Source organism: Pteropus alecto, unplaced genomic scaffold (genome assembly GCF_000325575.1).
Source record: "Pteropus alecto unplaced genomic scaffold, ASM32557v1 scaffold45, whole genome shotgun sequence".
NCBI lineage: Eukaryota > Metazoa > Chordata > Mammalia > Chiroptera > Pteropodidae > Pteropus > Pteropus alecto.
The window spans coordinates 810,312-836,637 of record NW_006442491.1 but is presented as its reverse complement, the minus strand read 5'-3'; positions in this window follow the sequence as shown (position 1 = coordinate 836,637).

Below are 26,326 nucleotides of genomic sequence, written 5' to 3'. Positions count from 1 at the left end.
TTATATTTGTGGTTCTTCCTGATTTCTTTTTGCAGTTGATCTCTAATTTCAAAGCATTATGATCAGAGAATATGGTTGGTATGATTTCAACCCTCTTATATTTGTTGAGGCTATCTCTGTGTACCAGTATGTGGTCAATCCTTGAGAATGTTCCATACGCACTACGGAATGTATAAGCAGCTGTTTGGGGATGAAAGGCTCTGTAAATGTCAATTATGTCCAGTTAGTCTAATGTGTCATTTAAGGATGTTATTTCCTTATTGATTTTCTGTTTGGATGATCAGTCCATATCCGACAGTGGGGTATTTAGGTCCCCTACTATGATAGTGTTTTGGTCTGTTTCTCCCTTTAGTTCTGTTAGTAATTGCTTTACATATTTGGAGCTCTCTGATTGGAAGCATAAATATTAATAAATGTTATGTCTTCTTGGTGCATGATTCCCTTTATCATTATGAAATGTCCTTCAGTATCTTTCTTTACTTTTTTTATTTTGAAGTCTATTTCATCTGATATTAGTACTGCTACTCTTGCTTTTCTCAGAATGTCATTTGCTTGAAATATCATTTCCATCCTTTCACTTTGAGTCTATATTTGTCTTTGGAGCTGAGATGTCTCTCCTGGAGGCAGCATATGGTTGGGGTTTGGTTTTGATCCATTTTTCAACTCTGTGCCTTTTTATTGGTGAGTTCAGTCCATTTACATTTAGGGTGATTATTGAAATATGAGGTTTTCCTATAACAATTTTATGCTTTTCTTTCTGGTAGCTCAGTGTTTCCATTGCTTCCTTGTCCTTGTGTGTCTGGTTTGTTTGTTTGTTTGTTTGTTTGGTTTGGTTTGGTTGGCTTGGGTTGGGTTTTGTGGGTTTTCCCTCTGTTCTTTCCTGTTTTATGTTATATATTTCATTCCTGAATCTTTGGTGTGTGGTTACCATTACGAATATGTAATGGTATATATATAACTATCCTTTACATATTCGCAAAGGGAAATGGAAATAAAGCATGCACAGAAGAAAAAGGACGACTGTATATATTTTTCTTCTGTGCATGCTTTATTTCCATTTCCCTTTGAGAATTTGGATCTTTGAATCCTCCCCTTTTCAGTCATTATTACCTCAATTTGTCCCTATTTATGCTGAATATCATTACTATCTTGCAATAGCAAATTTCTTGTTATTGTTTAAGCTTATAGTGCCCTGTTCTTAATAAGGGTTGTACTCCTCTGCTTCTGTCTGCCTGCCAGTCACCTTACTCATAGTTATGTATTTTTTTTTTTTTGTCATTTTGTTTTAAGTGAGTTGACTCTTTTCATTTTTTCCTGTAATGCAGGCCTCGTAGTGGAGAATTACCTCAGTTTTTCTAAGTCTGGATAGGTCTTTATTTCTCCTTTATATCTAAAGGAGAGCTTTGCTGGACACATTATTCTAGGCTGGTAGTTTCTTTCATTTAATAGTTTGAATATTTGATTCCACTCCTTTCTGGCTTGTAATGTTTGTGCAGAGAAGTCCGACAATAATCTCATGGTTCTTTCTTTATAGGTTACCATCTTCTTTTCCTTAGCTGCCCTGAGAATTCTTTCTTTGTCATTAATTTTTGATAATTTTAATGTAATATGACTTGGAGAAGACTTTTTCAGTTAGATAATAGATGTTCTGTTGACTTCTTGAAATCCAAGCTTCAGTTTATTCCTTAGAGTTGGGAAATTCTCATCAACTATTTGTCTGAAAATTCTTCCAATCCCTGCCCCATTTCCTCCCGTTCAAGAATGCCTATTATTCTTATGTTTCCTTTCCTGATGGTATCAACTAGTTGTATTTCTCTTTCAATATTTTTCATTTTTCAGTTTCTCTCTTCTTCCTTCTGATTTATTTCTAAATTTGTGTCTTCAATACCACTGATCCTTTCCTCCATTTGATCGACTCTATTTTCCAAGCTTGCTATGTCATTCTTCATCTCTGTTAGTGTGTTCTTCATCTCCAGAAGTTCTATTTGGTTCTTTTTTAAAGTTTCAATATCCTTGCTAAAATACTCATTCTGCTGATGTCCCGGCCAGCGGGACAAAACAACGCGGGACGAGGAGGAACCTATGGAGGATGAAGGCGAGACAGGAGACACAAAGAGACAGAGGCAAGACAGTATTCTGATCAAGCCTCAGACTTTATTTTTCAGCGGGGATATTTATACAGGGCTAACAAAGGGAGGCGGGGCTAGCTGGCGGAAGACAAGCGCATTGGCTCTTGGCTGGTCCGAGTAGGCGGTGCCACACGCCCATTGGGTCTAAGGGGATGGGGTGAGGGTTATTGACAGCCTAAGGGGTGTGTGCTTAGGGGGAGGAAGTGATGAAAGTTAAGGGAAGTAGGGCTCCGCAATGTCGGAGGCAGGCAAAACACCCAGTCCTGCAACCAAGCCTCCGCGGCCCGAAGACCCGCGGCTCCCCACATGCTGATCTAGTTGTTTTTCAACTTCTGGAATTGTTGACATGAATTATTTTGGATCACATTGAGCGTTTTCAGCTGTACCATCCTGAATTCTCTGTCATTTAAGCCACATATTTCTATGCCTTTAAGTTTATTCTCTGGAGATTTTTCTCTTTCTTTCTGAAATGCCTTGTCACCTTGGTTGTTCATGGTATTTAATGGACTATTCCTTTGCCTGAGCATTAATGGAAGTGTATTCTGCTTTGTTATTTTTTTTTCCCCAGAAAGATTTATGATATAAAGATCTCTCTTTAGCCTGTTGCTAAGAAGGTGTTTTTCATTTGGTTTTTGGTACATGCCATCTATGCTTCTTGGATCCCTTAATAATTTTTTCTTATAAATATTATATCATGCTCTCTACCCTCAGTCTCAGTCCCTGTCAGTGTTAATGACAATTTCAGGAAGTGTTTGCTCAGATTCCCGTGGGGCTCCATGTTGTTTGGTCTTGGAGGATATGTGGGGAGGTGCACTTGGGTTGGGGAATTGGGGATGTGGCTCAGCCTCGTGTTTTGCAACCATAGATGATAACAATCAGCTGTTGCTTCTCTGCAGTCCCCACTTCTGTGCTTTCTGCCTGGTCCCTGGGCACTGCCACTGTGTGGATCTCACAGCTCTCTCAGTTAGGGATGTTCAGGGAACATGCCGCACCTTCTCTCCTGTGAATATTTAAGTGCCCAGATCTAGATGCACTCTGCAGGTATGGTTAGTTAGCTTTTGAAAGTCTCCAACCAGAAGTTCACGCTTCAACTAGAGTAACCTTGGTTCTCTTAATTGAACTAAAATCAGTGATTCTCATAGTTGAATGTCCGGATGAATCACATGTAGATCTTGTTAAAATGTAGATTATGGCTCAGTTGATCTGGGATGATTCCTGAAATGCTGCATCTCCAACAAATCTCAGGTGACTTGTGATGCTGCAGGTCTGAAGATTACACCTTGAGTTATAGTTTGCAGATATATTGTTTATCATAGAGCTATCATAAGTAGTGTTCATTGGTGAAATAAGTGGTGTTCAGTGAACATATTCTAACATTTTTTCACTGGAATATAAGTATCTGTCAAGCCCTAGAGTCAAATTCTCCTCCCAATTGAGCTGAGTTCTCAGATTCTATGGAAAATTATATTCAGCCACAGAATGTAGAATCCCTGTACAAAAATGGGAGGATGTAGAAAGGAGGAGACATCCTTGGTGAGATATGCCTATTATTATTGATAATCTAATAATAACAATAGCTTAAATTTGTTGAGAACTTGCCAAAGGCTAAGCAAATATAAATTCACTTCACTCAGCAGCCGAGCCACAGAAAAACTCAATAACACGTCTTGTGTAAAACCAGTTATCTACCAATATTCTTCTTCCCTTACTCATTTTCTTACTATCTCAATTGTAATAGAAGTTATGTGTCTTAGCTGCCCCATAGCCACCAGCTTCCCATATAGTAAGGGTGATCATGCAACTCTATCCTGGCCAATGTGAAAGAGAGTAATGATGGTACAACTTTAGGTTGAGACTTTTCAAGAAAAGTGGTCACAGTCCCCTTGACTTCTTCTCATTGGCACAGGTTGGAATTTGGTTGGTCTAGAGGGAGCTTCTACAAGAGGAAGCTGCATGTTGATGATGACATATTTTGGAGCCCAGGGAGACATGGGTCAGGTATTGACCACTCTTGCTATTTAGTAATTACATATATTTTAAAGGTGGGAAAAATTAACTGATCTTATTTTGGCCTCACAATGACTCTGATGATTAGGAAGATATGTTCTAATTTATAGATGAAAAAATCGAGGTTTATAGAGGCTGAATAATTAAGCTAAAAAATCTGCACTTGAATTCTACTGCTTTGGTTCTAAATACTGTTTTCTGCTTCCTCTCACCGACCTGAGTGTATGAGGACTTGGAAGTCACCCTACAGAAGACAAGTTGAACTAGGTTTGAAAAGCAAGCTGAGTTTCATGATTCTATGATCATGGTATTAAAATGCAAAGAGAAAGGAACCCTGTCACCTTTGGGTACAGAGTTTTACAAATCAGCACTGGGATGAGGAAGACTTCCACTAAAGGGTGCCTTATGTTTTGATTAAAGGAACAAAAAAAACACTATGAATCAAATTTGAAGAAATACATGGTTCTACAAATCCAAGAAGCTTAAAAATTTTAGGTAGGATAAAGCCAAAGAGATCCACGCTTAGACATGTAATAATCAAATTGTCAAAAACCAAAGTCAAAGAGAAAATCCTAAAAGGAGCAAGAGAAAAGCAACTTGTCATGTACAAGGGAAGTTCAATAAAATTATCAGCAGATTTCTCAGCCAAAACCCTGGAAGTCAGAAAGCAGTGTAATGATGTATATAAAGTGCTAAAAGAAAAAAAAAAAATCTATCAAGAATTCTATATCTGGCAAAGCTATTCTTAAAAAATGAGGAAAAAAATCAAGACTTCCCAGATAAACAAAAACTGAGGGAGTTCATTACACTAGACCTTCTTTATTAAAAAAAGTACTGGAGTCCTTTAAATTGAAATAAATAGACACTATACAAAGTCAAATGAAAATATAAAGATCTTCAGTAAAGGTAAATACATGGACAAATATAAAACTCGATGTTATTGTAATTTTCATGTATAACTTTACCTTTATTTCCTACAGGAAAAAAAGACAAATGCATAAAAAAGTATAAATCTATGTTAATGAGTATAAAATAAATAAATATGTAATTTGCGACAATAATATAAAGTTTATTTTTTTGATGGTGGCAGCCAGCATTGGCCTGAGCTGCAGTCATTCTTGGAGAATTTTAGGATGTTCACTGGCCCCATACAGGTAGCAGCTGGTTTGAGTGTGCTCTAAGCCTTTTGCTGAATAGACCCAGGCTCAGTACTGGCACCAAATCTAATTCTGCATTAACCTGGTGAACACCACTCACCCCAACCTGGTCTGAGTAAGTGGTGGCACCAAATCTAATTCTGCATTAACCTGGTGAACACCACTCACCCCAACCACTCACCCCTTCCTGAGTCTCTGCCTCACCTTGCAGTTGGTTACCTACAAGGAAGCTCCCAGGAGACTGTTAGCTGGTTTCTTAATAGAAACCTTGCAGGCCAAAAGGGATTGTCACAAAATATTCAAAGTAATGAAAAGCAAGAAACTACAACAAAAACTACCAAGCAAGGTTATCATTTTAAAATAAAAGAAAGGTAAAGAGTTTCTCAGACAAGAAAAAGCTAAAGAAATGTGTCACCACCAAACCAGTATTATTAAAGAGACTTCTTTAAGAAGAAAAGAGTGGGGAAAATCATAAATGTGAATAATAAGGTGGGGCACACATATCAATAATCACTTTGAATGTAAATGGATTAAATATTCCAATCAAAGAACACAGGGTAGCTTAATGAATAAAAAAATAAAAAAAGAGCCATACATGTTTTATCCACAGGAGACACACTTCAGATAGAAAGGCACACACAGACGGAAGATTAAGGGGGTGGAAAAAGATATCTCATGCAAATGAACCGAAAAATAAAAAGCTGGGGTAACAAAAGTCATATTAGACATAATAAACTTTAAAACAAAGACTATAATAGAAGACAAAGATGGACATTACATAAGATAAAGAGTTCAATCCAAGAAGAGGATATAACATTTGTAAACACTTATACATTCAACATAGGAACACCTAAATATAGAAATATTTGCTTTCTATATTTATGTAGAAATATAGAAATACATTCTATATTTCTATATTGTAGTAATACATTCAGAGTAAGAGACTTTAACACCCCAGCAACACCAGTGATCAGATATTCCAGACAGAAAATCAACAAGAAATTAGTGGCCTTAAATGACACACTAGACCAGATGGATTTAGTTGATGTTTTTAGATAATTTCACCCCAAAGTAGCAGAATATACATTCTTTTCAAGTGCACGTGCAACACTTTTTTAAAGATAGACCACATGTTAGGCCACAAAGCAAGTCTCAATAAATTTAAGACGATTGAAATCATATCAATTATCTTCTTCAACCATATGGTATAAAACTAGAAATCAATTACAAGGAAAAAACAAAAACGGACAAACACATGGAGGCTAAATAACCTGCTACTAAACAAGGAATGGGTTAACAATGAGATTAAGAAAGAAATCAAAAGATACCTCAAAACAAATGAAAATAAGAAAAACAACCCCAAATCTATGGGACACAGCAAAAGCAGTCTTAAGAGGGAAATTCATAGCCAAACAGGCCTACTTCAAGAAACAAGAAAAATTTTAAATAAGCAATTTAACTTTACACTTAAAAAAAATAGAAAAGGAATGCCAAATAAAGCCCAGAGTAGAAGAAAGGAAATAATAAAGATCAGAATGTAAATAAACAATACAGAGTCTAAAAAAAAACTACAAAAGATCAATGAAATGAGCTGGTTTTTGAAAAAAATATACAAAATTGATAAAATTTAACTAGACCTGTCAAGAAAAAATGAGAGGACTCAAATAAATAAATTCAGATATGAAAATAGATGTGACAACTGACATCACAGAAATGCAAAAGATTATAAGAAAATATGGCATAAGTTATATGCCAACAAATTGGACAACCCATTGGACAACCCAGAAGAAATAAATACATTCTTAGAAATATACGACCTTCCAAGACTGAATCAAGACGGAACAGAAAATCTGAATAGACTGATTTTTACTACTAACGAAATAGAATCAGTAATTTAAAAACTCCGAATAAACAAAAGTCTTGGTCTAGATTACTTCACTGGTAAATTTTACCAAACATTCAAAGAATTAACGCACATCCTTCTCAATTTATTTTTAAAAATTCAAGAGGAGGGAAGTATCCCAATCTCATTTTACAAAGCCACCACTACCCTAATTCCAGAACTAAAGCCATTACAAAAAAAATTAGATAATGTAGATGTGATGAAAATTTTAGAAAAACATATGTACTAAGACTGAATCATAAAGAAATAGAAAATCTAAATAGACCCATAATTAGTAAGGAAATTGAATCAATAATTAAAAACTTCCTAACAAAGAAAAGCCCTGGATGAGATGGCTTCTAACTGATGAATTCTACCCAAAGTTCAAAGATTTAACACCAATCCTTTTCTAACACTTCTAAAACTTTAAAGAAGAGAGAACACATCCTAACTCATTTTATGAGGCCAACATTACCTGATACCAAATACAAAAACACTAAAAGGAAACTACAAACCAATTTCCCTTCTAAATATTAATGCAAAATACTACTAAAATGAATTCAACAGCATATTGAAAGGGACATACACCATGACTAAGTGTGAATTACTCCTGCAATTCAAGGATGATTTAATACATGAAAATCAATCAGTGTAATATACCACACAGACAGACTGAAGTGGGAAAAAACACATAGGATTATCTCAATTGATGCAGAAAAACCATTTGACAAAATTCAACATCTATGTAGGATAACAACACTTAACAAACTAGAAATGGCAGAAAACTACCTCAATATAATAAACACCATATATGAAAATCTGACAACTTCATATTCAATGGTAAAAGATTAAAAACTTTTCCTCTAAAATTAAGAACAAGACAAGGATGTTTGCTTTAAACACTTGTATTCAACATATATTGGACATTCTAGCCAAAGCAATTAGGCAAGATAAAAAAAAAAAAACTCATTCAAATAAGAAAGGAAGAAATAAAGTTGTCTCTGTTAACAGATGACACAACATTGTATGTAGAAAACCTGAAATACTTCACACAAAGACACACAGAAAACGTTAGAACTAATAACTAAATTCAAAATTTGTGGAATTAAACAAATAAGATATAAAAGCAACTCACAAAAATCAATTGTATTTTTATACATTAACAATGAACAATCTGGAAAAAAAATAAGAAAACAATTCCATTTACAATAGAATAAAAAATAAATTACTTAAGAAGAAACTTAAACAAGAAAGTGAAAAACCTGTACACTGAAAACTATAAACTTAATTTAATATAATTTCTTGAAAGAAGTTAAAGAAGACAGATAAATGGAAAGCCATCCATGAATACCACCCAAAACAATCTACAGTTTCAGTGTCATCCCTATCATTTTCCCAGCATTTTATTTTACAGAAATAGAGACATCCATTCTAAAATTAACATGGTATCTCAGGGATCCCAAATAACGAAAACAATCTTGAAAAAGACACAGTTGGAGGACACTCACTTTCCAATTTCAAGCTTACTACAAAGGTATAGTACTCAAAATAGTGTGGTACTGACATAAAGGCAGATATAAAGATGAATGGAATCAAAAAGAGCCCCTAAAAATAAATTCTTGCATATACAGTCAAATGATTTTTGACAAGGGTGTCAAGACCATTCAATAGGGAAAGGACATTCTTTTCAACAAATGATCTTGGGAAAATTGAATATCCACATGGAAAAGAATAAAGTTGGACCCTTACCTTAAATCATATACCAAAACAAACTCAAAATGGATCAGATTTAAATAAAATATCTGAAATTATTGAATTCTTAGAAGAAAACATAGGAGAAAATTTTCATAACATTGGATTTGGCAATGATTTTTTTGATATGACACCAAAAGAATTGGCAATAAATGAAAGGTAGATAAATTGGGCCTCATCAATATGAAAAACTTTTTTTATATTAAAGGATACTATCGACAAAGTGAAAAGGCAACCAGATAATGGGAGAAAATATTTGCAAGCCATATATCTGATAAGGGATTAATATCCAGAATATACAAAGAACTCAACAACAACATAATAAACAACCCAATTTAAAAATGGTCAAAAGACTTGAACTGACATTTCTCCAAAGAATATTTACAGAGAGCCAATAAGTATATGAAAAGATGAGTTCAACATCAGTAATCATTAGGGAAATATAAATCAAAACCCCAATGAGATAGATACCACTTTACACCCATTAGGATAGCCAATATAAACACAAAACAAAACAAAACAAAAACAGAAAATAAAAAGTGCAGACAAGGATGTGAAAAAAATCAGAATCCCTGTACACTGCTTGTGGGAATATAAAATAGTGCAGGCATTGTGGGAAACAAAATGGTCGTTCCTCAAAAATTAAACATAGAAGTACCATTTGGTTTAGAAACTCCACTTTTGGGTATATACTCAAATTAATTTAAAGCAGGAACTCAAATAGATATACATATACCAATGGTCCTGACACCATTATTCACAGTATCTAAAATGTGGAAATAACTCATACATCCATTAATAGAAGAATAGATAAACAAAATGTGGTACATACATACAATGGAATATTATTCAGTCTCAAAAATAAAGGAAATTCTGACATATGCTACAACATCAGAATCTTGAAAACATTATTAAGTGAAATAAGCCAGATACATATCATAAACTTGTATGATTTCACTTACAGCAGTCAAATTGATAAAGACATAAAGTAAAATCGTGGTTTCCAGAGGCTTGGGGAGGGAGAATGGAGTTATTGTTTAATGGATGCTAAGTTTCAGTTTGAGAAGATGAAAGAGTTCTGATGACGGATGGGGGTGAGGATTGTTCAACGATGTAAATATACCTAATGTCATTAAACTGTACACTGAACAATGGTTAAAAGTTAAATTTTGTGTTATTTATATTTTACCAAAATAAGAAAAAGAGGAAAACCCCACTATGAGTGAAAAGTCTAGTGCTCACAAGTTCAACCTCCCTTCCCAGGGTTAGGGCAACTAAAAAAAAAAAAACAGGTTAGTATATCTTACATGTGACTCACAAGAGAAACAGAACTCTCTCATCTTACATGTCTATTTCCACTTTATTCAATTCAATTTGTGCCTCTTTTCCAATGCATTATAGACTCTTTGAACTCAATGTGGTGGAGTGAGCATGCTGCAGGCAGAGCTGCCATTCCATCCCACCTCTGCATTACCAAGTCTGAGGCTTTTGTCATCTCATGTAGAGTAGGTTTCATAAGAACATGTAGCTTAGATAGATAACTTTGCTGTGTAAGTTTACAGAAATGATACTTGTGGAGGTAGATTATACCAGGGCTTGCAAACTCAAAGTACTTTAGATTAGTGGAGTTGATGGGTAAAAATCTGCAGTATATCCCACCTGAAGAGAGTAGCCCTGAAGAGATGGGGTTTAGTCTGTCCTCATTTCATCTTTCAAGATAAGCCAGAAAATCAGAATTATGTGAAATATTCATGTTTTTAAATGCAGAAGTTTAATTTAATTTTAAAGATGCTGGGCAAGCTAAACAAAACCTGTGGGCTGAATATAGTCCTCATGTCCCAGTTTTCAACCTCTGCCCCATATGAATGTAACTTATATAACATTTCCATTTCCTAGAGTCCTAATCATATGGTGAATAATTAGTTCATTATTCTATGAAAAAATTAGTAGGAAATGGATTTCTGCATATTTGGAATCTTCTAAATGTCACACTTCTGACCTAGGAATATCAAACTAAATGCTGTCTTGGAAAGAGTCATGTTTTGTTCTAAGGAAAATATCTTAGAATAGAGTGTAATGGATTTCTAGTCCTTAGAATTTTTCTTTTCACTCTCTTCTTGTCACTCACAACTTTGGCAGGCGGCTGTTTTCTTCACATGGTGATGGAACGATAATTGCTCATGAGACTTCCTGAAGAAACAGTTGCCACCTTCTGCCCTTTTTAACTTTGATCAAATTCACTCTCTCATCTAGCACAGTCTACTACTCTGTAGGCATCTTTCAGTCTTAAAAGAACGTTTGTTATGGACTTTTCCTTGGAAGAAAACATGACTCGTTCCAAAACAGAATTTAGTTAGAATTCTCAGGTCAGGGGTTTGATATTAAAACAATGAGACACGCTCTGTCAAGTTACAACTTCTTCCCTTGTTGCGAGTTTCAAATGATTTTCTAGGCTTTCTATAATTTCTACCTTTTAGGGAGTAAGTTTGAGATGAAAGAGTTAGAGAAATCATACTTAGCTGGAAAGTTTTAAAGTTCTAGAAAGTTTTGAATATACCACCTTCCTGTTATTTTTTTTTTCACACAATAAGCACATCGAGTAGATGCAGAAGTAAAGTAATATAATTATTTACCTCTATCCAGTTGCCCCATTTCTTCCCTTACTTTCTGCCTCCCCTCTGTGTCTTTGTTAGGGATTCCATCCTCTACCTATCTCAGTGCCTGTAATTAGGATCAAGTGATCTCATGTGTGTAAACCCCAGTGATACAAAAAATAGATGATATCAAATGTCTAAGTGTATTACTGTGAAATAATAAAACTAATTACTGAAGTCATTTTTTTAAAAATCCATGCAATGTCCTCATAATATATAGCATACCCATGTTTCCCTGTAATCACATTTCTATACCCATCCTTACACACATATTGTGTGATCTCAGAGAGAGAAGGAAGTTATATCTCCTTGAGGATAACAATGTGCAAAACACACTAATATGCACGCTTTTCTGAGCTGTCATAAATTATCTTCCTAATTATACCAAAGAATCTCGATTGTCATCATCATTTTGCAGGTGAGGAGTTGGAAGGTTTGAAGCAATGGTCACACCTGCTTCTTCCACTGAACATGATCCCAGCCCCTTGATGCCACCATTACAACAGAGTTCCACTGAGCCTCAAAGTATAAAATCCTTAATTGAGGCACATAGGCTTCCATGTTGGTCTTAGTTTCCTGAGTTTTTTTGTTTTGTTTGCTTGTTTTTCCTTTTGGTATCTGCTGGTGGAGTTGCTCAGACTTCCTACACGGGGAGAAAAACAGCCTTGGACTCCAGTCTTCATTCAGTGTCATTGCAAATAATGTGCTTTCTAAGATTTGAGCTTCCAGAAAATTTACCTGCTGGGAACATTCCAGAATAAAGGAGATCATGTTTTGGAACCAGATCTACGAAAAATGCCCCTTCTTTGAAATGAATTCAACAAAAAGTCAGCCCTCGGCTTCATTTTACAGCAGAAAACAGCCTGTTTGGTGTTGATTTTTCCAAAGACCTCTGGCCCCTCCTTTGTCTGCAGAGGGTCATAAAGGCAGGTGCAAGCAGGGAGCCAGAGAACAGACAAAACTGACCTTTAAAGTTTTGTTTCAGGCCAGTATGTAAGGCTCCCAAAAGCATACTGACTAACACAAATGACTTTCGACCCCTGCCCTCCTCACTTGTGTCTTACCATTGTAGGCAAGGCATTCATCTTCTGCCATGACATATCTCTTTAAGACAGAGAGACTGTGTATTGAGTTATTATGATTATTGCAACCTTCTTCTGTGACCCGTTATTTTCTTCCACACGACGAACATACCGAGGAGATGTAGATTTAAAATAATATATATTATTATTTACTTTTATGAAGTTTGTCACTTGCTTTCCTATCTTAGATTGTATGTCTTTACTAATTTGTGTTTTATTTTTTACTCCGTTTTATTTTTTAGAAACAAGATATAGGGCTGGAGGTGGAGTGAGGGAGAATGATATTTAATTTGGGGACAGTTAGTATTTATTAGATACTAACCACATGCTCAGTGCTGTCTAGGCATTGGAGGAAAGCGGAAAGAATGTGTGATGGTAGTCTGCATGTAAGGATTTTGCTTCTGGGGGAGAAAAGCCTTGCTCACAGATGGATTTTTGCATTGTCCACTATATTAATCACTTTGCTTCAGTAAGAAAAAAAAAAGAAATCTAAATCACAGAGGCTTATAGCAACAAACATGTACTTCTTGCTATGAGCTGTGGCTCTGCTCCATGTGGCCTTTCATTCCACAACCTAGGCTGAAGGAGCACCTCTCATTCAGGACATGCATTCTCTTGACAAAGCACAAAACAAACGGAGCTGAAAGAATCTTCAGAGTCTTCTCAAAACCTCTGATTGAATATGGCATATACCATGTCTTTGTTTTACATCTTGTTGCTCAAACATGCCACATGGCTGAGTCCAAAGTCATGGGCAGTGATATATATACCACAGAAGGGGGCCCAGTGCACCACCAGTAATGGGGCCATATGGAAAAGGAGGCAGTAAATGTGTGAATAACATAACCTATCACAAAAATTCTCATAACTTACATGAAGTGCAGCAAATGGTACTGACAACAAGCATTATATAGGTAGACTCATAACAACAGGTGAGAGCAAGGAGAAACCAGAATTGCAACTAAAACTAGTAGACGAGGGAGAGAGACAGAGAGACAGAGAGACAGAGACAGAGACAGAGAGACACAGAGAGAGACAGAGAGAGAGACAGAGAGAAAAATGAGACTTGGATATTCTTTAGCTAAGCACAGAATCATGTATGGGGAATAAGAAAGAAACCCATGGGCTCATCTGTCAATTTTTGGCTTCCAAGCATCTAACTCCCCTTCCTAGTGGTACCTTAAATTGCTTTTGGGAAATACTTCTTCCCCATTTAAGGGACTGTTAGAAACAGTCCATGATTTTCCTTAGAAAAGCCTACACGTGGGCCTCTGGAGTCTTTTGCACCCAACCACTTTCTCTCACCACCAAAGGGTCAGCTGGTCTCCTACTTTTGACTCGTTGGACTCTTTCTCAGGACTTTACCTGTTGAGTGAGTTGCTTCCTGGATGTGAAGAGGAGCAATGTCTGAAGTTTACTCCCTGCACTGTGGCTATGCTGTCACATCCAGGAAGTTATTGTCCTCTATTCTTGTATTATTTCCTGTTCTTGTCTCCACCTTTCTCATGGAATATCAGGAGATTCTTTTCACACTGAGATGCACCAGAATCATTTCTATAGGACATGACCAAAAGGTACTGGCTGGGCCACGTGGATCATCGGAAACCAAATTTGTGTTTGCTTATGCAGAAGTAGTGCCTGGCACTGAGAATCAGAAAACATTTGTTGCAGCAAAGCAATAAATGACTGAATTTGTTCAATGACTCGTCACAGATCACTTGGTGATAAAACTATGCCTGGTGTATGCGTGTCCCCCACCATGCCAGAGCTGCTTCCTCATCATCATGAGTGGGCCTGAGCCTGCTCCGGGAATAAAGGAGACAGTGTGGAAAAAGAGGCATTCTAGAAAAGCGCAGGATGGTTCTAGACAGAGTGGGGACCATGCTAATCAGAATTGGAAAAGGATCTTAGTGGAGGATGAAAAATGACATAGACCAGAGAAATTCAGGCAAAGTTTTTAGTGATGCTTAAAAGGAATTATAACAATATGGGCAATGATTATGCTAAAATGTTAAATAAAAAACAAAAACAAAAAAGACACATTTACCTGGCACATTTTAATCTAATAGAATGAAAAACTATGTAAACAAGAGTTTGTAATGACTTTAGATAAAAGTATGAATGACTATTATTTCCTTCTTTTATGTAGTCTTATTCTTGTACAATGAGCATGAATCACTCTCATAAAGAAGGATACAATCTTTGAAAATTAAAGTCTCTCAGAGTAAACAACAGAAATCCAGAGAAGGGACTAATTTATAAACCAAATGCTTTGTGCAGTCAACTTTCAGATGACCTACATGTATGCCGTTTCTCTCAGAAATGAATGCTCCAGACCTGCTTAAGTCCAGCTCCTCTAGTCAGTGCAGAGCTTCAGCTAATCTCTGCTGAATTTGGGAAGGGTTAAGAAATTTACCTGGTAAAAAAATGCCACCTGGATTTCTTCAGGTCTCCAAATACAATGCTTTCTCTCTCTCTCTTTTTTTTAATGTACTTCAGTAATAGCTTGTAGAATCTTTATAATAGCCAGTGAGGGATACAGCTGTTCCTAAATTTAAAAATAGAAAGACACAAAGGCTTCTGAAGGCTGCACTGTGATCTCTCTTTGACTAGAAAGAATACAAGGGAACAATACGTGTATTGGAAAAGAGAGGTATTATGCAACAGCTGCTGGAAAGCTGAACTGAGACAACCTTCCCTTGCCCCTTGTCACTTGCAGGAAAATCTCCAAGAGCCACTATAGAAAGGAGGCAGGGCTATTTAGGATGACAGCCAAACACCTGCAGATCTTTGAGATTATACTGCATTCTGTGGTTGTGGATGAGAGTTTGGTCACTTTGCTTTCATTTTTTATGTAATTAATGAATTCCATTTTCAGAGTGCTTTGAATTTCTACTGACTTGCAAATGAGTATCTTACCTTAGATTAACACTGCATTTTTCTTAGGCCATGAACTGGATTCTTCGAGGACTTTTATACTCTTTAGAAATTGATGAATTATAACAAGGAAAGAAACCTGAGGATACAAAAGTAGGGAAATGTTAGTATATAGCAGTGACCATGTGTATCATATTCTCTGTGAAGCAAGATGTTCTAGGATACCAATCTCTAACCCCTACACAGGGGATCTAACATACACTGGGCATATCCCTCTCCAATCCAAGCTTGAAGCATACACTGGCATGCTTTACAACTTTCTTTGTTACTAAGCCAGAACTGGCCTCATATTGGAATGGCCTTAGGCAATTTCTACCAAGAGATCAATTACCCAAGAGGTGAAACCTTTTTGCGATGCCTGCCTTCTCCATAGTTTGTTAAAATTACCAGCAAAGAGAGAGTCTCCGAGTGGCAGAAGCTGCTCATTTTTTGCCCATATACATTTGCTCCATCCTTAGTCAAAAGTACAAATATAGCTCCAGCCTCCCTTTCAGGTTCTTGGGACCATGTAACTAAAATCTGTCCAACATGATGTGAGCAGAAAGGATGTGGTTATTTTCCTGGGAGAACAGGTGTGGAAACTTTTTCCTTTTTTTTGCTGGCTGATAGAGAAAAAGGACTAAAGCATCACTGTGTACCCAGAGATAGTGGCCAGGCTTTGAGGATGGAAACTGCCTACCTGGATTGCATGTCTTCTTCTTCTGGATCACTGAGAGAGAAATAAGTTTCCATCTTGTACATCTCCTTGTTACACTATCCTAACCTACATCTCCAGCAATGTACACAGACAGCAGGAGCACACCCTTCCCTGCTTTTCCAGGACCCTATGCTCTGTTCCAACTCTCCCAATAGCTTTCCATGGTTTCAAAGCATGCAAAAACTAAAACGTAGTCATTTTTTTATGAAAACATTTGAGATTTCTGCTCTGCCTTGGAATGAAAAACTAAAAAGAAGTGAGTATAAGCAGGTAATTATTCAGGAAAAAAGGAAAATGCTGACTCCATTTCTGCTTCGACCATGTGTGGTCCAGGAGTTTGAAGGAAGGTATAGCCAACATTGACAAAGGAATGAAGAGCCCAGTTACCCCAAGTATCTGCAAGCTTGCTCTATGCACAAGGTGTTCCAGATAATTTATATTTTGATTAAGTGGTGTCTAAGCAAAAGTTACTGTTTAATGCAAATCTGTGTTACATGACTCTGTTTTCATTCCTGTCCCTTTAATTTTGTTTATTGACCTTCATGACAATTTTCTTTGATATTGGAGAATATCGGTGTCTCTAAGTTTTCATTCTAATAGACAATAAAAGATGGAGATAGGGCTGAATTAATCATTCATTAAAAAATGAACATCTTTTTAAAAAATCCACTTATATCCCACATCAGTTTGCCTAATATTACTTTTTCTACCAGGAAGAAGCATAGTATGCCTAAAATGAGGCAAAGACCTTCTGCCCATCACAGAAGAGGGAGGAAGAAAATAGGTTCTTTTCCTAATTGTGAAAGGTCTGCCCTTTGTCATTAACAATTTATTGACAACAAAAACAACAATATATATAAATTTGTTATGTTTTCTAACACCTGCTCTTTGGACAAAGAATTGCTCATATTTTTTTTTTTTCAGCTCAGGTGGGTTAGAAACGATGGGGAATGGATATGAGAAAACCCATTGCTTCTCCTAATGGCATGTGCTTCTCATTCTGGCTGTGGTGACCCCATATGGCCAGAGAGTCCTATTGTTTTTTGTTCCTTGATGCAGAAGACCCAATGATGATGCAGGAGAAGGTATCATTGGCCATTTCATGGACCACAATTATTGTTGAATAAAGAAAAAAGAAATAGCCAGTTAGACCCACAAATGTCATTTTTAGAAAGTCTCAACCAGGGTTTGACATCTGAGTAGAGAGATCTAAAGTCAATAATGCAACCTAAACCTGAACCTTGGCAGTTTCTAAAGGCCAGCTGAGAAGAAAGGACAGGTGTGGTATTTAGTTGTATTTCTCTTTGCCACAAAAGAGCCTACTTGTTTCAAGTTACTTTATTTGAAGTGCATTTTTCATGTTTTTTTAATATGTATGTGAGTGCAAACCTCCTGAGAACAAGGGATTCATTCCTCTCCCCAGGCTTGATGCCTATGCCTGCATTCTCTTCTTCTCATCCTCACCGTCCCATCACCAACTGGTGTTTCCTTGGAAAAGCTCCCAGATGAACTGCCTGCACTCAAATCCGCATCACAGGTCCACTTCTGGGGCATGCACACATACATACATACATATATATATACACTCCCATGCACTTTGAACAAATTCAGGGCACAAGAGCAGGTTTGTGAAAATTGCTTTAAAAATATATATATTTAATAACTTAATTAGATTTTTGGCTCTATTTGATGTATAGAGGAAAGTGGGGTTAACTCAACATCCCCACCATGCATGCCCCTTAAGGCTATGTGTAGTTAGGAGCCTCTAGTGCTTTGTAAGCATGGGAGTCTGGGAGAGTGCTAGTCAATGCTGTCATTTAAGTCACTTGCTGAAGCTTCCTTTCTCCACTAGGCCAGGAGTTCACCCATGGGTGTCCTAACCTGGTCCTCAGGTCTGCTGGTTCAACACACTGTCTGTGCTGTTCTTGCGCTGATGGGGTAACCTTCTACTGCTCCCACATAGCGTTGTGTGGAAGTTGACAGCAATAGCTATCTGGAGTTCTGTGAGAGTGAGTGCACTGAAATTTAAAGTTGATGGCTATTGAACACAAATTACTGAAAGTTAGTCTCAGTGGTTGCATTCTATGTTTTTACCTGAGTGCGTATAATTTATACCTCCTGAGAACTAAATCCAAGACAATCTCCTGTTGCCTGTTAAACAGTACTGACCTGGTAAGCTTTCCTATGCCTCTGTTGAACAATTCAGGGAGCAAGAAAAACCAGCTCTTTGCTCTAGGAATTTTCTGCTCCTGGAAGATGAAACCCTAACCAACTAAATAATTTATTAATCAAGACTCATTTCAAAACTCTAGCCTTGTTGTACCACTAATTCATACCTGTTAAGTCATAAACCGTGCAAACCCTAACCCCTACAGATATGCTCCTATGACTTCCTCATTCTGAGAAAAGACTCTCAAGGCCCCTGTTCTCCCTGACTGGTGCAGTCAAATAAATTTAGCTTTGCTTGGTGGACAGTTTTTTTGAATGCTTTCCTGGGGAGATGACAGTAGGCGATCCCTCTGTACACACAGCAGTAAATCAGCAGGCAGCTCTATCTATTGTAAAAAATCACCTCAATACAGAAGGTAGTGATTAACAAAGGCAAGAGACAAGGAAAAAGAAAAACAATTGATGTATTTAAAGGACCACACTTAAATGAGCAAAAAGGAATTGTTAACAAGAGCACCAAAGGTAACCCCCAACCTCAGATTCCTTGGAGCCCACTTGGCTCAAGCTGGTTAGAGAAGTGTTTGGTGAGCAGAAGGAGAGGAAGATGTCTGTGGGTGTGTCCAGGACTGTAGTCAGTCAAAATGCAGTCTTTATAGAACTGGCAAGTCCTAAGGCCTAATTTAGTTTGTACAAATGTTGCTCGCCTAATACTAGGTAACAGACTCTCTGCAGAAATCATGATGAAAGAAGTAAGAGATCATTATGCCAGAGCTACCAGCTATAGCTTCCTTTGCAAATGGATTATTTTCTCCAAGATCCAACAACATATCAATATGCCTACATTTCATTAGGCATTCTGTACAACAGACACTGGGACACCAAGCATCAGTTGTAGCCATGCAGGCAACAGAGTGTGCAGTTTACATTTAAAATTCATTTAGTTTTCTCCTAACGAAGCAGCATTTAAGATGTCATTCTACATTCCCTCATTTTCCTTCTGATTCTTAAATGTTGGTGGGCAGAAAGATAACCTGGCATTTCCAGACTTCATTGTCAGAGATCTGATTAGTGCATCTAGAATAGGACCCAGGGATCTGTGGGTCCTGTAGGACCCCTGATTAAGGAGCTGGGGCAGGGTAGGGGAGACACAATTGAAGCTAAAGTAATGTGCTTCTAATCAGACCAACCTGATGTCCTAGCTCTGTCTTGGCTGGCTGTGTGACCCTAGGCAAGTAACTTCATCTCTCTAGGTCTAGTTTCTTCATCATAAAAATGGAGATCGCAATGCCCACTTCTCAAACTTATTTTAAAGGTATAATAGGCTGGTAACAGCAAAGCACTTATAGCATTTGTGCATTCTTTCAGTACATATTCATCATCCAGGAACTCTGGGACGGCCTCTGAGCAGGGCTGTGGCTACAGGCACTTCAAGTCTTCCTGGACTATGGTTTTTAGCATAAAGCAAATACCCATGGCTTTGGGAGAAGAACTGAGAGTGGGATGGCCTTGAGGACCCTGGTCTTTTAGAGCATCCCTACTTCTCAGGAAAGGCATCCGAGATTTGAAATTATTGATGAACATCTAAGCATCCTGAATTGTTTTGGGATCTTTTATGTAATCGGTAACCATCCACGTGCAGTCTTAGCTCAGGTTCTCTCAGCAGCAGATCCTAAGCCAAGGATCGTGGTTGGTATATTTATCAAGGACTCCCAGAAGAAACTAGCAAGGGTTGGGTAAGGGAGCAGAACAGGGAAGGGAAGGAAGTCAAACTAGGATGTGCTTTTAAGAGAAATCTCAGCCTCTAATTGATCCTCCTGGAAGCTCTGGTTTGTAACTTACACTTCAGAGAGTTGTATTTTTTGTTTGTTTGTTTTTGTTTTTGTTTGTTGTTTGTTTGTTTTGGCCAAGGTGATGGGAGTGGAGGTCATCTCTTTGTATTTTCAAGGATTTTTCAGTGCCAATGGGCAATCTCTAAAGATTGCAGGTGAATCATCAGCAAAGCAAGCAGTACATGGGGTATGGGTACATAGAGCTGGTAAAAGGGATCCAAGAGGATCTGGCCAGGTGCCAGAACTGATTGTCCACTGCAGATGTTGGCTCTGTGTCCACACTCAGAGCTTCTGCCATGTTGTGAGGCTTAGATTCTGACTATCTGTGTGGACTCCCCAGCTTACTTAGCTTTTGAAATGGGACTGTAATGAGGGTCCATGCCTCATAGGCTCACATAAACGATAAAAGGCACTTGCAGTATAAAAACCATTATGACTCATTATATAACTATACTAATTTTTGAGTTATGCAAACAGATCCAGCAAGTTTCATCTGCCCACGCTTGCACAGTGGTTAAATAACAGTAGCAGTTGCCACTTACTAAAGGATTCCCATGTGCCAGGCAGTTTTCCAGGTACTTTGTATTAAAATATTTAATCCTCAAACACTAATACTTAACATTGTTATTCACTCTGCTGAGGGGATATTATTAATAATAATAAGTAACTTGCCCAAGGTCACAAAAACAGTGAGCAGAAAGTAAAGATTTAAACCTAAGTGTGTCACATGAACTTGGTCAAGTCTACCACGCTGCCTCTCAATGTTCAGTTATTCATGTGACTCTGGGAGCCTCAAGAGTAGCAGCCCTTTCCTGTTCACTCTTGTGTCCCCAGTATCTGGCAGAGAAATTAGACATTCATACACATTTAGAGGAAGGAAATAATAATTTTCAAAACACCTTGAAACGCTTTGGTCTATGGTTTAACCTGGACTAAAACAAGCCCAACAGCATCGACAACAACAGAAATTGTGAAAAACCAGCCTTATTAACTCATTCGATAAAAATGTAGTGACTGCTTATTATGTGCCTGGCATCTTGCTGGGCACTGAAGTAAAAATGGTAACATAAGATACTTTTTTCCAACCCAGATTAGGCTTAGCAAACTGAGCAGGGCTGTTCATTCAGATGGCTCCATGCTCTCCCCTGTGGTATCTGATAGCTGGTCTCCCCATGGGCCTGGCCATGGTGGTGCAAGAGTTCTGATACTGTATGAGAAGAGACTCCAGTACACTCTCCACTTGCAGCTTACTAACCACACCACTTTTTTCCATTTTTTTCCCCCTGTCCCTCTCCCTTTCTTCTCCTGTAATTAAAGCAGGTAAATATCTCAGAGAGTTATGATGAGAAAAAATTGAACTGAGGGGATAATGTTTCAGAACTAATTCTGAGTCACAGGATCAGGTTTCCAAAAGTGGAACACACTGTGAAAATATTCTCCTACCACAAAGAATTAGAATTACTTTCTGTGACTCCCATGCGACCTTACAATTCCTAACTGTTACTATTTCTAGGGATTTTATTTGAATTGTTTTCCTCTTTCTCCAACTTCGTTTTTCAATGTATTGGCAAAAACACGTGCTGTTTTTTAATTAAAGAAGAAATACTGTAAAAAAATATTCCCTTCTGTCTTCCCCTCGGGTTTGGTAACGGTGGTGATGAATAATATTTCCTTCCATGACCAGGATGAAAGGGACCCTCTCTTTACTTCTCTACCTTCTGCCCCCAAAAGGAGGGCGGCAGCCAGTCTGTGGGCAGTAGGGAATGGGCAGGGTTTATAAATTCCCAGGTGTACACAGCAGGTCTCTGCTGTGAAAGTCTGAGTCAGAGTCTGAGCCTACAACCATAGGCCTCCACTTCCTCATCTGTACCATCTCTTAAACAGAGACATATCTAAGAGTGAAAAGGGCAAAGAGGTCCCTGTTTTCACTAGATATCAACCAGGAACCATGATTAACTCGTAGAATTACCTTGGGATAATTAGAAGTGGATTGTTTGGGGTAACCCTTGCTGTGATGTCACCATGGTCCAAGGAGACTCTAATGTCCTTCTTGGCTAAAACATCCTAAATTAAAGAAATTTAAGCCTCTATTTTATATCTCACAAGAGCCCGAGTAGCTCCATGAGCCATCATAAGTCTCCAATCCTTAGCTACAAAAGAGAAATGAACTCTTCAAGGAACATTTTCCATTCTGATTTAAATTTAATCTATGTGGTCAATTATTTGTATAATAATGGAGGAAAATAAAGACTATTTCACTAAAGTCAACTCTGTAATTTTAGAGCCTTTAAGACATTTGAAAATGTCTTGTGCAATTATATGGCGCTTAATACTCAGATAATGGAACAATGAAAGATGTATGTTTGCATTTTGTAAAATTAAACTGTATGCAGTTATTTATCTTTTACCTTAATTGTTTGAGCTTGTTTCTAAAGTAAACTGTTGTAATTTTAAATAAATATAATAGAAAAAACTTTCATAGGTATCAAGAATCCAGAGTAAATTTACTTTGCAAATAGGCTTTATAGGTATGTTTTATGCTGAGGATCTTAAACTGACACTTTCATTCAAAAATATTTTGAATTGCTCATTCTTTGCCTCTCTGAAGTCAGGTAGATTTCAAGGATACTAGATTTCACAATGAAGTTTGGGTGACTTCATTTTATTCCAAGTCCTGAAATATGTAAAATATATAAAATCGATATGCAAGAAGGTTGGAAGTACATTTTTGACTGACTTTTGTTAAGTATATTGAACTTCATATTTTCGTTTTTATATTCTTCCCTAATTCCTAGTTCTATTATACACGTCCAATTTGTTCTGCCCTCTAGACATATTTCTTCAGTACTTACAGTTTGTTTGCTTCACATGTTATAAAAGATTTTAGATATTTGGGAGGATAAGGCAAGTTTTGGTATATGAATACATTTGATAATATTAAAATCATCGAGCAAGCCAAATTTGCTATTGTTTAAATTCTAATGCTGTGAGTTGTTCTGATGTGCTATTCATATCATGACTACAAACACTAACATGGTAAATAACAGAGGGTAGAGCAAAAATGATTTTCCACGGATTTCTGGATTGTGTTCAATCACATTCACCTTGTCATTTGGCATTTTAATTGGTATTTTTTCCTTCAGTAATATTGAGTTACTATAGTACAGGGCTTAGGCGTATGAACTCTGAAACTGGATGCAAATTTCAGCTATGCCGTTTAGCAGCTGGACAACTGCAGCCATGTCACCTGAACTCTCTGTGACTGTTTTCTTATCAGAAAAATGAGAATCATAATAATACCTAAGTCATGGGGGAAGAAGTTGCTTGTTCTTTAATGAGAATTGAATGTATTCATCTATTTTAAAATACTTTAAATGGTACCTGGCACATAGTAAGCTATGTGTTATGTCTAGGATAACATTTTATTTTGAAATAATATCAGATTTACAGAAAAGTTGCAAAAAATGTACACAGCACTTCTATAAGTTGTTCTCTAAGATTCACTGCTTGTTAAAATTTTGACTTCTTTGTATCAGATATGGTATTACTTTTCTATTGCTATGTAACAAACTACCACAAATATAGCAACTTAAAACAATACACATTTATTACCTAACAGTTTCCAGAGTCAAGAGTTCAGGTTCGGGTCTGCTCAGGGTCCTGACAGGCTAAAATCGAGCTGTCGGCCTTCGCTTGGATCTCATCTTAGATTCAGAATCTTTTTCCAACTTTGTTGGTTGTTGGCAGAATGTAGTTCCTTGTGGCTGTAGGACCTAAGTTTCTGTTTTCCGCTAGATATCAACCAAGGATCAGGCTTAGTTCCTAGAGGCCTCCTCTCATTTCCCACCATGTTGCCCTTCCCACAGCATGTCAGTTTGCTCTACAGTAGGAGAGCATCTCTCTGATAATTCACCTTAAGTTAAAGGGTTTGCTTGATTAGGTCAGGCCCACCCAGGATAATCTCTCTTTTGATTATCTCATAGGCAAATGATGATAACCTAATCATGAGAGAGATATCCCATCATGGTCACAAGTTTGGCCCATATTTTAGAGGAGGTAATTATACAGGCTATATACACCAGGGTGTGTAAATCTTGGGGACTATCTTAGAATTCTGCCATATGTATTTTCTCTAAACCATTGGAAAATAAAATATAAACATAATGCTTCATGACACCTAAATACTTGAGAATCCATTTTATGTGATGAAGGACATTCTCTTACAGTATACTATAATTATTAAGATCAGAAGATTAAAATGGTATAATTATATCTGTTTTTAGAGACCTTATTTGTATTTTGCAAATTGTCCCAAATTGTCCTTTATATTAAAAAGAGAGAGAGAGAGAGAGAGAAAACTGGTATAAGATATAATCTAGTCTCACATGTTGCATTGTCATGGTTCTTTAGTCTCCATTAATCTGGAATAGTTCTTCAACCTATATTTGTTTTGTTTCGTTTTTTATCACCTAGACACTTTCGAAGAGGGCAGCCCAGTTATTTTGTAAAATGTCCTTCATTTGGGGGTTGTCCGATATTTCCTAACTAGATTTAGTTAACGTATTTTTGTCAGGAAAATTGCAGAAGTTACATTTTGTCCTTCTCAGTGTATCATATCAAGAGGCACATATGTTGGTTGGTACCATTACTTAGTGAGGTTAAATTTTATCATATGGTTAAGGTGGTGTCTGCCAGGTTAGTTACCATAAAATTAGTTTCCCCATATTTAGTTCTACAAATTATTACTGAAGATGTACATCGTTCAGGAATAAAGAGTTAACAAGCACATATAAAAATAAACTATTGTCACATATCTCTATACAGACCACAAAGCACTTTGACATATAATCCTTTACAGTTAGTCAGTGAACAGGTATGAGTTTGGGTATCTGTCTGCTGGGCTCTCAAACTCTTGTCTTTCAAGATTTCTGTCCCTTGGTCATGCAGTACTCCCCTACATCAACATTGTCTCCTTCTCTAAAAATGATTTTCAACACAGTATCTTTACACCTTACTTTGTTTCATCAAGACAGCATACAAAAGTCTCCTCGAAAGATGATGTTCATGGTCTTAACCTTCTCACTCCATTCTTGAAATAGCTCTGCTTTTGTCATCATCTCACCAGTAAGAATAAAACAGGTCTTCTCAAGGTCACCAAAAATCTCCATTACACTAAATCCAATAGACATTTTTCTGTGTTGACCATTCTTCAGCTCTCGACAGCAGCCAACACAGTCAGCCACAATCTTGAAACATTCCCACTCTTGCCTTCTCTAGTAGCACATTTTATGGGTTTCTCCATTTTCCTGGTTATCCCTTTGAAGTCTCTTGATGTCTTAGATATTCCTTGCAGAGATACTATGCTGACTTGGCTCTCTCCACATGACCACTCATCCTCCAACAGATGAGCCCTGGGGTGGGCCCATGGCAGTTACTGGGTCCCAAAAGAGCAAATCACAGCATGCAGTGTCTTAAGATCTAAGCTCCGCTCTGGCCCTCCAAAAGTTCTACCACATTTTATAGGCCAAAGTGAATCACATGGCCCGCCCTGAATCAAGGGGGAAGAGAAATGGATTTCAAATCTCGATGAGAATAGCTACAAAGTCACATTGCAGAGGATGTAAATACAGGACATTGTGAAGAATTAGAGCCATTTTTTTTTTTCAATTAACCTACCTATGCTTAATCCACTAAACATTGCCCTGGATCAGAATGATGTCAGCTGCCCCATCTACTCTTCCTTCCGTTTCTGTATTTTTGGTCAGATACAGTTTCATGGTTCCCATAGCTTTTAACACACTCATGACACACGTTCAGGTATGTATATATAATTCGTTCTTTTCCTCTGAATCTTATTGAGATATAACATTGCATTAGTTTAAGGCATACAACATAATGACATGATATATGTATATACTGTGAATAATTACCACAATAAGTTTAGTTAACATTCATCCTCACACAGTAACAAATTCTTTCTCTTATGGTGAGAATTTTTAAGATTTACTTTTTTATCATATTTCAAATATAT